Source organism: Dipodomys merriami, unplaced genomic scaffold (genome assembly GCF_024711535.1).
Source record: "Dipodomys merriami isolate MVZ:Mamm:240054 unplaced genomic scaffold, mDipMer1.0.p SCAF_13, whole genome shotgun sequence".
In the NCBI taxonomy this organism is placed as follows: domain Eukaryota; kingdom Metazoa; phylum Chordata; class Mammalia; order Rodentia; family Heteromyidae; genus Dipodomys; species Dipodomys merriami.
This window is the reverse complement of record NW_027202604.1, coordinates 7797464-7810509: the sequence shown is the minus strand read 5'-3', so window position 1 is coordinate 7810509 and position 13046 is coordinate 7797464. Positions and strand designations below refer to the sequence as shown.

At 38.0% G+C, this 13046-nt stretch overlaps 1 protein-coding gene across 13 annotated transcripts in view; it reads left to right on the top strand.

The window, feature by feature from the left end:
• Tbc1d5 (TBC1 domain family member 5) overlaps positions 1–13046 on the top strand; it is a 476492-nt gene that overhangs the window by 442684 nt on the left and 20762 nt on the right. The gene's annotated exons all lie outside the window — the stretch shown is intronic.

The following is a 13046-nucleotide window of genomic DNA, read 5'->3' as shown; positions in this document are numbered from 1 at the left end:
CTGTCATACTTGCAGTCCCTACTTAGGAAGTAGATACTAAGATGGAGTTAGAAGTCCAAAAAGTGTGTTGGGGAATAGCACCTAGGAAAGAAAAGAGGAGGGACCAGGACTGAAAAGATAGTATCAGACCATAATGGATACCTAACAAATTTGTTAGGTTTTTTTTCTACAAGGTTTTTTCCCTAAAATTTAAGAAATATTGTACCAATGAGGGATTTGAAATAAGCCAAACTGATTTCTTCAAAATTAAATGTACATTTTTTTAAATAGCTATAAAATGACATTTAAATATGATGTTTTGACTGTTACTATATAAAATCCTTTGTATACATTTCTCTAAAGGACACATGTAAAGCATATCAACTGCTTTAAAATCTCACTGTATCTGAAATTTTTATAAGCCAATTTAATAAGAATTCCACATTTAATCACATTGTATAGCTGTTTAACATTTAACATTCTAATATGAAGTGTATCCATTTTACTCCATTATCTTCTGTTTCCTCAATTTTGTCTTCAGCTCTTTCACTGTTTTACAATATTATATTTTGTTTCTAACAGAGATTCTCATTCTCTGAAAGTTCAAAATCTTAATAATAAGAGTTCTAAAAAGATAAAGGAAAAGAAATAATAAATATTAATCAAAATATTTTTCTACTGTAACACTTTTATTTAACTTACAAACAATAAAATTATAAACAATGAACCAATAAATTGTTTTTAAACCAAAAATGCAAGGAATCTATGACAGCAGAATCTTGCCTGGGATCATTCTTTGTAGTCCAGTGCCCTGTGGGGTGAGCGAGAGGCTCATCCCCTCACACTGTGCTGCCTTCTTCCATCATTTGGCTTCATCTCCATCATCTCCATAAGACACAAAGATGCCAGATTGTACACATGCTGAACACTGCCCGGGAGGCACAGGCAATGGTGTGAGGAAAATTCGAGTAAAGCAATTAGATATATTTACAATGCCTGACTAGATATTCCCATGGGGTTGAATCATGCTAAATTAAATGTGTCATTTATAACACTTACTTCCTTCTGATGACCCTTCTAGAAACTTGATGTTCATGTATTTTTTCAGTTGCATATTACCTTGAGGACAGTCATTTGTGCCCTAAAGTGCACATGTACATAGAAGAGAAGAAAATGAGGACTTTGGACGTCTTGTACAGATGGAAGCCAGCCAAAGCCAGAGGCCAGATTGTAGAGCCTGTAATGTCTCCTTATTCCCCGCACAATGGCATTAGCATGCTCTCCTATACTGCATCTTCCTGATTTCAAGCCTCATGTACTCTTTAAAATACCTGCATTAACTTTCCTGGGATATTATGTTTTTAATATGCAATGTTTTCATTCGGCAGATGAATTCTAGGCCTCCTGATCAAAAAAGAGGATGCTGGGCCGATGGTTTTCACTTTGTCCCTGAAACCTTAAAGCAAACAAATAACTTTTTAGATTATTCTCATACCTGAACCAAAGTCCTATGTTTAAAGTTCATTCAGAGCTTGGGCATCTTTACCAGAAATGCTTCTAGCTTTCTGCTTCCTAGCTTTCTTCTCCAAGAAGCCTGCGTGAAGCCCATGTGAGAGCATGATAGACATACGTAAGCACCAGCAACCTCACATATGAAGCCTGGGAGAAAAGGGCAAGGGAACACCAAAACCCAGCCCCAGCTCTGTTCACGAAGCAGCATATATAGCTTTTGCTCTGAGACTAAATGCGTGGAGGAAGGGCACTTCTTTCTCTGCATAATGAAATACCCACTCCATAAGTCTTGCACTGAAGGGGATTCACTTTTCCTAACTTGAAAGCATAGTTTAAGTTACCAATTGATCTAACTTAGTGAGCAGCAAACTGAAGGAAAATTTAGGATCTATCTTATGGTGCTAATAATAAAGTTAAAACCTTGGGGAGAACTAGGAAAATGTTAGCATTGGCTTGAGGAACAAATAAGATGAGAAAAAAAGCAAAAACACAATTCATTCGACCACAGGAATAATACTGAGAATAATGACTTTGACTTACACAGGAATTCCTCAGTCATGCTTTATTAATCCTCTGTATAAACATGTTTGTCATGACAAATGCATTTGATTAATTTTATCACAGTTATATCTGATTAGAGTAATGGATTGACTCATATAAGCTTGACCTTGGTGGTATGGGGTGATTGCTTATGAAATATAGTTGTTCATGAACAGTATTTTAGGCAACTGAAAAAAAAATATCTAGACTCTTCTGGGCCCTGACATTACAATATGACTAAAAGATTTTAAATGCTTTCAATATGGATCACATTAAAATAATCTGATTCCTGCAACATCTCAACCTTCCTCAGAATATTTGCCAGTTCTTGCAGTGTTTTTGTTTAGTTCTATCAATAGCCTTATCATCTCCATTCTACATACCATTTTCCAGACATTTTTGGAACTATGGTCAGTAGATAGAAATAACTATCAATAACTCAAAGTATGATATTTGAATTAAGTCAAGAACAAATTGCCCTTATAGGAGAAAGTTACGGGCTACATTTGAAAAACAAGAGAGAAAGGAATAAAGTTGTAAAAACTTATTTTCTTGAAAAGCAGTTGTGAAAGCGGAAGCTTCTTCTTCTCCTCTCCCAATGCACACCATTCATTTATAGACTCCAGACTAGACTCCAGTTCCTAGACCTGTGCTCCTACTTCCCTTTCTGTGTGTGTTTGTTTGTTCATTCACCCTGGGTATTTCTATTTTTGTTCTCTAGGTTCCTTGTCTTTCTTACTTGGCTTCTTTGGTAAACTCTTAAATGTGGCTTGATTTCACTAAATAAACCACATGTAGTCATGCCTCCTCATTGTAGCACAAAGGGCCTTACATACCATTATCTAGCATCACCACCAGATTATCGCTCCCACCTGCTGACCAAGATCATGAAGGCCATCCCAAAGAGAAGATAGTTTGTGACATTAACCTGAATCCTTCCATATATTCCTTTAGATATCTAAAGGGTTCCCTTAACAAGCAGAGACCTTATAAGTTACATTATGTCTCCAACCACATGTACACCCACTATCACAATGCCCCAAACATGAGGGATAATTCATATGCAAATAATACTCCAATCAATTTATAGTAAACAGTGAGAAATGCTGTCAAATTACATCAAGATGTTCTCAGTTTGGATTCCAGGCAGTTTTTTGGATTTAAAGCATATTTGTATACTCTACATGCAACTCTTAATCACTTTAGTATAAATATACATATCACATAAAATACCAAAAAAGTACTTTTGAAGAATCAAATTGAAGAAATAAAAATGAAAAATCAGCATCATTGATGTGAAGTTAACATTTATATAAATCTTAAAATCAACTCTAGGTATCAATATCATCCATTGTTGAAGCTACTAATATCTTATTTTCTGTAGCTCATGTTGTCCCAAACTTGAGATCCTCTTCCCCACCTCCCTATATTACCATCTACCACACCCAGCCTTGAACATTATTCATGAAAGGTTTCAGAATTAGGTTTAATGCTACTATTGTACCTCACTGGTGGAGGGCTTAGCAAGTATGTGATTGATTCCCAGCACTGCAAAAGAAGTAGGGGATCAGGATTCAAGGCAAGACAGATGGTCAAGAAAATAGACAATACCTAATACGTGAGCCAGGAATTAAGATTCAAATTTGCAAGCTGTTCTAGTTTTTAAAATATTCAAATGCTGAACCTTGCATATTACTTGAGACTCTTCCTATTCAGGATGCGTTTAAGGTACATGTAATCGAAATTTTGATTCAAGCTCATTCTAGTAACAAAGTTATTAGTTTAAACAAGTGCGTGTCTGAATATTTGAATCATCTAGGGAGTTTTACAACAATCCAGGCAACAGAAGAGCTGAAGGAGAATCTCTGTGGTGAGGCCTGGACACTGGTAATTATTTAGTTTCCCAAGCCACCCAAATGTATAGTCAAGGTTTAGAATCACTGATTTAGAAACTCTGAGTGACTTCCAAGGACTCAAATTCTTGCTCTCAGCCTGCTGAGAATAGTTCTTCTACAGTTTGGAAGCAAAACAGATACATTTGCAGATACATTGTTCACCAACCTCCAGAGAAAAGAAAAGCCATATATCCCTGGGTCATCCTTTTATTTTTTTTTAAATGTTTTACTCAGTTTTGGGGCTTGAATTCAGGACCCGGGTGCAGTCCCTGAGCCTCCTTGTGCTCAAAGCTAGTGTTCTACCACTTGAGCCACAGTGCCACATCTGGCTTTTTCTGAGTACCTTACTGGAGATAAATCCCATGGACATTCCTGCTTTTGTGCTGCCTTCAAACCAAAATTCTCAAGTCTCAGCCTTCTGACTAGCTAGGATTACAGGTGTGAGTACCAGTGTACAGCTTACTTTGTGGATTCTTAAACATGGAGAAATCTCTCTTGAAACAAAACATATCTATCATAAGCTTCTTTTTGACTAGTTATCACTAGGCTAATCTTATAAGATTTATGGAAAGAAGCCATATTGCCTGTGCTACAAAAACAAAAATTAAGTGGCAGAGAGAACAAAGGAGATGTGGGCAGCATGTAGAATGTCTTGAACAGGCCAAACATGTAAGAGAGAAATGCCCAACAACAAACAGAACCTTTACTTTTAAACAAATGGTTACTAAGCAGAACGTTTTTAAAACAACTTTGGCAGCAAAATGGGTTCCACCTTAGCTTATTAAATTAACCTTTGAATACTCCATAGGTCTGCCTTAATCTGCTTAAGATCTTGTAAGGAGAATGGGTGGTACAATCAAATGGAATTCCTTTCCTTATTGGAGCCTAAGAATACTTGGATTTAGGCCCTGGCCAGCAAAGTATGTATAGGCAAAGAAGGATTTTACATACCAAACCACTGACCATATAGTTGATACTCCCCTCTGGGGGCCATTTCTTCCATCACCAAGCTATGCTCGAGTGCAGCTTTTTTTTTTTTTTTTTTTTTTTTTAGGGACTGGCAATCAAATGTACATCATTGAGGTTGTAAGATAAGGTTTCTTTGGGTTTCTCCAGACCTCTCCACTATGCCTCCTATCTTTTGTGCCTTCCACTTCTCCTGGGGCCTGAGGAAGGGTATGGCCCACCCAAATTCTAACTACCTGTACCAGCATTACGATAAAAATGATGTCCAGTGTGTCCCATCGTGCATGGTTTCAACTGATGCCAAATGCTCAGCCCCATCAAGTTGACTTCTGCATATCCCGTTGTGCTTTCCAAAACACTGTGATGTAACTTCCCCTAGAGGGTCCCACTCCTTCTTCTATATAATTAAGAATATTTGCCTGTGTTCTTTTTGTTCCTCTAATTCTGCCCCCAACCTGAGGGTCCGACTCTCCTGCACCAGAGAGTATAAGAAGTATGAATCATACTGCTTGGGTTTGGGGGATTTTCCCCCCATTAAGGCCAGTAACTGAGTTCCCTATACCTGAAGATAATATGCAAAGTGTTGAGTCTCCTTAGAAGGAGACTGGGGTACAGGGGGTCCATCATAAAACTACTTGGAGTAAGTTTTGTCCAAGGTGAGGTTCTAATCTAAAAACAATAACAAGCCTTCAACCATCATGATATAGAAAGTATATCATTATAGACAGATTCAAAGAGCTTTACTATCTGGTGAGTGGTAGTACCAGTATGTTCTGATTCTAGTGTTGTGATTCTTTTTTTTTAATACGTTTTTATTGTAAAAATACTGTACAGAGGGGTTACAGTTATATGAGCAAGGTAATGAGAGTTTATTTCCTATCAAGCATTGTTGCCTTCACCTTTGTTTTTCCCCTACCATCCCTTCCCTCCCACCTCCACAACTACATCCCCCCCCTGCCTAAATTGTAAAGTTTGTTTTTTAACATAGTGTTTTGTACATTTCATTGTTACATTGGGTCAACCTGTATCCCTATTTAGGCATTTTGTTTTTTCCCTTCCCCTCCCCAAATTAGAGAAGTGTATATACAAGATGCAGGGCACCGACATCAAATACAGTGAGAACAGGGGTTATAGCATGGGGGAGGAGCATACAAAGAAACAAAAAGATCACATGGTACATTATAAAAGAAACAATAGCAAGAAAGAAAAAAAACCACTTGTGTCCCTATCTTGGGGTTCATTTCACTTAACATCATCTTATCTGGTCATATGTACATAGCTTTTGACCTTTTCTGCTTGTCCCAAACATATACTAGTTATTGCAAGTAAGGGAAACAATGGGACCTATGTTTCTTCGGGCCTGGCTTCCTTCACTTACAAATGGGGTGATGTCATTCTTTCTGATGGAACATAGAATTCCATTGTGTATGTATGCGTGTATGTATATATATATATATACATATATACATATGTATACATGTATACATATGTATATACATATATACATGTATATATATATACATATACATATATATACATATATATATACATGTATATACATATATACATATATATACATATATACATATATACACATGTATACATGTATACATATGTATATACATATATACATATATACACATTTTCTTGATCCATTCATCTACTGAGGGGCATCTGGGTTGGTTCCATATCTTAGCCATGGTAAATAATGCTGCAGTAAACATAGTTGTGCTGGTAGCTTTAGTATGGTCTTCTTTGTGATCATTTGGGTAAATGCCCAAAAGTAGGATTGCTGGGTCATAAGGGAGCTCTATGTGGAGTCTTTTGAGGAACCTCCATACTGCTTTCCAAAGTGGGTGAACAAGTTTACACTCCCACCAACAATGCAGTAGGGTTCCCTTCTGTCCACATCCCCTCCAGCATCTGTTGTTATTAGAGGTCTTGATTATAGCCATTCTAACTGGGGTGAGGTGGAATCTCAATGTTTTGATTTGCATTTCTTTTATGGCTAGAGAGGTTGAGCATTTCTTCATATGTCTGTTGGCCATTCTTAGGGTTGTGATTCTTATTCCAGTTTCTTTTGCATCATGCTATACTACTTTATACACCCGTACCACTTAATTCATGCTCCCTGAAAAGTCCTTTGTGCTCCCCTTCCATTTTCAATGATAGTGTCTTCCTGTGCTCTTACCATATGTTTCTCTGGCTTGGATTTCTTTCACACCGGGTGTGTTTTGCCCTTGTGTACACCACAGTTTCCTCAGAACATGCGTGGTCTTCCTACTTCTCAAGACTTTCCATTTCCTTCACTTCCCACTTCTTGTTCACCCATCTGCTCAAGCAAGACTGGGTGTCTTTCCTGTCTTCTGGTTGCTATACTTAGCCTGCAGTCAGTGTCATTCTCCTTGTCTGCGTCTCCTGTGATCTGAGGATACTCACTTAGACTCTGAGTGAAGCTCTATCCCACTGCCTTTCCTGCCTCACTTTACCCCTCGATTGCCATTATAATCTATAAGTAGTCTAAGGGTCAACCCCTGACCCCCAAACATACTTACCTGAAGTAAGAATGAAAGGAAAGATTTTCTGCAAAACCCCAGTTCCAGCTGTTTCCTGGGTACTCACTCAATTCCATGGGCTGGGTCTTTGCCCAGGTGCCACACTTGGCTGCCTCTGCTCTGTTTAATGGCCCCTAAAATGTCCCTTCTTACCATTTCTTCCAATACAACTGTTGTTTCAAGACTCCTCAGAACTTCAACCTCTTTCTGAAAACATGCCTTCATTTACATATTCACAGTTGAAAATCATCCATCTTCCCAACTTCATGAGTGCCCACTCCCCCTCTATCCCAGAAAACTCTAAGTCCTATCTTGGCTTTAAGGATGGACCATGCTATCCTGCAAACTCTCAAAGGTTAGAGACCCATGTGTCATTCATTATTGTATTTCCCACAGACCTACCACAGTGAAAATTAACATACTTGTTGTAGACATTGACAATTAAGTGAACAATTCACTGTAAAAGCTTATCCTACTTTTTAGACAATAGAGGAAAATTTTTATCAGAATTAAAGATGCTGGCAGAGTCACCAATAACTGTTACTGGTGACATTCCAGGAAGGAGTTATCCAAAGGGACAACTGTCTGGCCCATGGGTACTGAGTTTGTGATGTCCCCCAAAAAATATTAGGACAAAACAAGATAGAGACCACTAAAGTTTATTAGTAAGGCAAAGCAAAGATATGTAGTAGGTGACCAGTCATGGGTGTGGACACATCTGATAACAGGTATGGTGAATTGCTACCATATTACTGGTATTTATGATGAAAAAGTAGGCTGGGGTTTGGCTCAAATTCACCTTCGTGTAAGTGTCTCCCTTTGATCTGACACTTGGTACATTCTGTCATTCTTGCTGTTACATTGTTTTATCAGTTGGGCCCAGAGACTTCAATGTTGGTCTGCTTATGACACTTGAGTGATTGATACTTGGGTATCTCATCATCAAAGGATGGGCTTTGCCACAGGCTCCTTTCAGGCCAGGTTTCCATCCTTGAGATAATTTTTTTTCTTTGTAAACACTTTTAGAGTCATTTTTTCCAGAATACATGTATTTCTTTCAGGTTTTCTTTCTCAGCCTTAAAATAGACAAGGTCAGGAGAAAGCTACTTTTCTTTCTAAATGTTATAGCTTATGAGACTGTATAAGGCTTAAAGAGAAAAAAAAGTGTAGGAGTCCTGTGCTTTTAATCAAGCTATTCATTAATATAGCATTTGTGATATTTCTGGATGTTCTTTCCAGTGCCTTATTTTCCTTGATCAGCTTGCCTCAGAAAGACATTGAAGCATTTAATAAAATTAATATATAAAATGTCTGTATTCGAATTGGAAAAATTTGAGAAGTGTAATGGCTCAACTGTTTGGGGAGGAAGGATGGCATCCTCACTTTTTAAACTTTGCTTTTTGAAAGGGAAATTAAAAAAAAACACTTCTTATTATTCAGTGAGAAACAAACATCATTCAGCAAACAAAACAGTTACGAGAGATTGAAGTTGGGACCTTGCACTTGCTAGGCAAATGCTCTACCACTTGAGTCATGCCTCTGGCTTTTTCGGCATGAGTTATTTGCAAAGTAGGGTCTCATTTTATACCTAGACAAACCTAGGCTGTACTCTTCCTATTTGTGTGCCTCCTCTGTGGCAGGGGTAACAGTCTGTGCCCTTAAGCCATTGGTCTTGCAGATTTGTTATTTTTCTTATTCCTCAGCTGGATTTGAAACCATGACCCCTACTTTTGCCTCTTAAGTGGCTAGGATTATGGGCTTGCACTGCCTTACAAAGCCATTTGCTTGTTTTGTCTTTATTAAGTAATTATACAAAGAGTTTTCCATTTCACAAGTCAGGTTATGAGTACAATGTGTCTCGATCAATGTCACCCCATCCATCATTGCCCTCCAGTTTTACTTGTTTTGAAAACTAGAGTCTCACAAAGTAGCCCAGACTGACCTATAATGTGTTCAAGGAAAGTGGAATATGGGATGGGTTATTAACTGGAGGACCATGGTAATGGAATACAGAAAAGAATTGTGCATTGGGAAGAAAGGGGAGTAGTGGGACAAAGTACTTGAGTTCAACAGATGTCTAAACCTACATGTGATTCTATAGAGCAGGTCATGTTTCATGTAGGAAACGATGAGAGAATCTAACTCATAGGTTTATCTACCTAATAAATTTGCTGTGAAGATGAATGTATTCATATATTGAAGTTCAGTGTCTGCCAGAAACTTTTGAAGGGATTGAGGTTAGTTTTCTTTGCTGATAGAGTAGCCCTCACTCATCCTCAGATCCTTCCCTTCAGAGCTCCTAGTGCAGTTGATGCTATTGTGCACTCTAGTCTGTATGTGCCCCTATTTCATGACCCTCTTACCTATTTTTTGGCTTTGATAATCAGAACTAAAGGCAGTTCTGGACTCTTAAGCCCTTATTATTCTCTGGACTAGGCCAGATAAAGATCTTAAAACCCAAATTGGTCTTTTCCAACAATAAGTCATAAAATTTTATTTAACTTTCATTTCATTGTTTTAGCCTGAAACTGTGTTTTCCATTTGTATTCATTTCCACCTTCCACCAGTCCTGCCAGATGGGAGTAAGGAGACTAAGAAATTAAGAAACTTAGCCAGGCGCCGGTGGCTCATGCCTGTAATCCTAACTCCTCAGGAGGCTGATATCTGAGAATCACGGTTCAAAGCCATCCCGGGCAAGGAAAAGTCTGTGTGACTCTTATCTCCAATAAACCACTAGAAAACCGGAAGTGGCGCTGTGGCTCAATCAGTAGAGTGCTTGCCTTGAGCTGAAGAGCACCGGGACAGCACCCAAACCCAGAGTTCAAGCCCCACAACCAACCAAAAAAAAAAAAAAAAAGAAGAAGAAGAAGAAGAAAAAGAAATTAAGGAACTTGTCCAAGATTATGTATCTTTTAACTGGAAAAAAACCTGGTATTTGATCCCAGGTATCACTACCCAAAATTCTATCACACCCTACCACACTCCTTTCCTTAGTAACAAGTAGAATTATGTAGGCAAAGGTGTCTATTTACCTATAAGTAAGTATAACTAGAGTAACTATACTAACCAATTTTCATGCAAGTTTGGGGCAGCTAGCTAATCATTTTTCTTTTGGTCAGAGGACCCATTTAATAAAAACATATGACTAAAGCAGTCAGTGTGTGAAGCATTCAACTAGAAGGAGAGTACAGTACCAAGAAACTGAAGCATAAGTGTAAAATGGTTTTCTGCCATCATCAAATCTTGATTATTGGCTTTCTTTTACCTGTAATCACATAATAGAGTGAAGAATATATGACAAACTACTCTTTTGCCTCCAAATGACTGCTTTTCTATTTATAAAGTCTAAGTGATAGTTGAAGGGTTTCGGAATGTTTTTAAATTAAGCAGCCTCTCGGGATGATGCACTGGTTGTCATATTTCCAAATGGAAAAGGTTCTTGGCCCTTCCACCTGCTTCAACCAGAGAAGCCTCTTTCTCATGCATGCATCTAGTGTTTGTACAAGGTTATCTTCTGAAAATGAATACAATAAATGACAAAAGTTCCTTTTTTCTATAGTGAACTTTCAGTGTTTATATGAAGATTTGGTTTGTATTGAGATTCACTTGAGTTTTAGACTTACAAGATGTTCTTTAACTGTTACCTCCAGAGTCCTAAGCAAAAGTGCAAGCTTGGAAATTTATGTTCTCATATCCATGCACATTTACCCAGAAAGCATCCCAAGCTGCTGTATCCTCTAATCACTTAACACTCACACACACCACCTACTCTAAAGGCCCCAGTTACCTCACCACAATCTAGCAGAATAATGTTTCAGATAGAGCAGCAGTGTTTGATGAAGACAACCCTGTGAGATAAAGACCCACTCCAGTTTGACAGTGTCTCAAGCTTAGCATGCCACACTTACCTTCCTAAAATGTGTCCTTTTAACTTCCCTCCCAACTCCAGAAAAGAATAAATCCCTTTAGGTAGGAATGACTGATAGGGATTAAAACTCCAGAAGTCTTTTGTATTTCAAAGAAGTGGTTGCTTATCCAAAGTAAACTAATGCTTCAAGCAAACAGGGTTTTTTAAATATATATTTTTATTTTAAAGATACTGAACAGAGGGGTTACAGTTACATGAGCAAGGTAATCAGTCCATTTCCTATCGAGCATTGTTACCCTCTCCTTTGTTTTCCCCTACAACCCCTTTCCACCCCATCTCCCCAACTCCTCCCTCCTCCCCACCCCTACATCTCATTGTTACAATGGGTCATCCTGTATCCTCATTTCAGCATTTTGTTATTTCTCTTCTCCTCCCCAAATTAGAAAAATGTATATTCAAATTGCAGGACACTGGAATCAAATACAGTGACAATGGGTTGTACCATGGGGGAAGAACATACAAAGAAACAAAAAAATCACATAGTATATTATTATAAGTACATTAAAAAGAACAAGAAAGATAAAATCTCTTGTGTCCCTATCTTGGGGTTCATTTTGCTTAGTATCAGGATATATAGTCATATGTACATGGCTTTTGACTTCATCTGTTTGTCCTAGACATATACTAGTTATTGCAGATAAGGGAAACCATGGGACCTATGTTTCTTTGAGTCTGGCTAGCTTCACTTAGTATAATTTTTTCTAAGTCTTTCCATTTCATAACAAATGGGGCAGTGTCATTCTTTCTGATGGAGGCATAGAATTCCATTATGTGTGTATGTGTGTGTGTGTGTGTGTATCACATTTTCTTGATGCATTCATCTACTGAGGGGCATCTGGTTTGGTTCCACATCTTAGTTATGGTGAATAATGCTGCAATAAACATAGTTGTACTGGTAACTTTAGCATGACCTTGTTTGTGATTGTTGCGTAAATGGCTAAAAGTGGGATTGCTTGCTCACAGGGGAGCTCTATGTGGAGTCTTTTGAGGAACCTCCATACTGCTTTCCAAAGTGGTTGAACAAGTTTACATTCCCACCAACAATGCAGTAGGGTTTCCTTTTGGCCACTTCCCCTCCAGCATCTGTTGTTATTAGAGTTCTTGATTATAGCCATTCTAACTGAGGTAAGGTGGAATCTCAATGTTGTTTTGATTTACATTTCTTTTATGACTAGAGAAGTTGAACATTTCTTCATGTGTCTATTGGCCATTCTTATTTCCTCTTCAGAGAAGTTTCTCTTTAAGTCTTTAGCCCACTTACTCATCGGGCAGTTGTTTCGTTGAGGATTTGTTGTTGGGGGATTTAATTTTTAGAGTTCTAAGTATATTTTAGATATGAGACCTTTGTCCATTGTATGGCTAGTGAAGATCTTCTCCCAATCCGTATGCTTTCTATTGATCTTGCTTGCTATGTCCTTTGCCATACAGAAGCTCTGAAGTTTCATGCAATCCCATTTGTCCAAGCTTTCTTTGATTTGTTGTTTCTGAGTCTTTATTAAGAAAGTTTTAGCCTGTGCCACGTAGCCCTAGAGTTTCTCCTATCCCTTCCCAAACAGATGTTTTTAAAACTAAGAAGCACTGCTTAATAAAAAATAAATAATAAAAAAAAAAAGAAGCGCTGCTTTCCTACTGCCCTTTGCCCAGTCTGGGCTGTCAGCAGCCTAGTTGGTA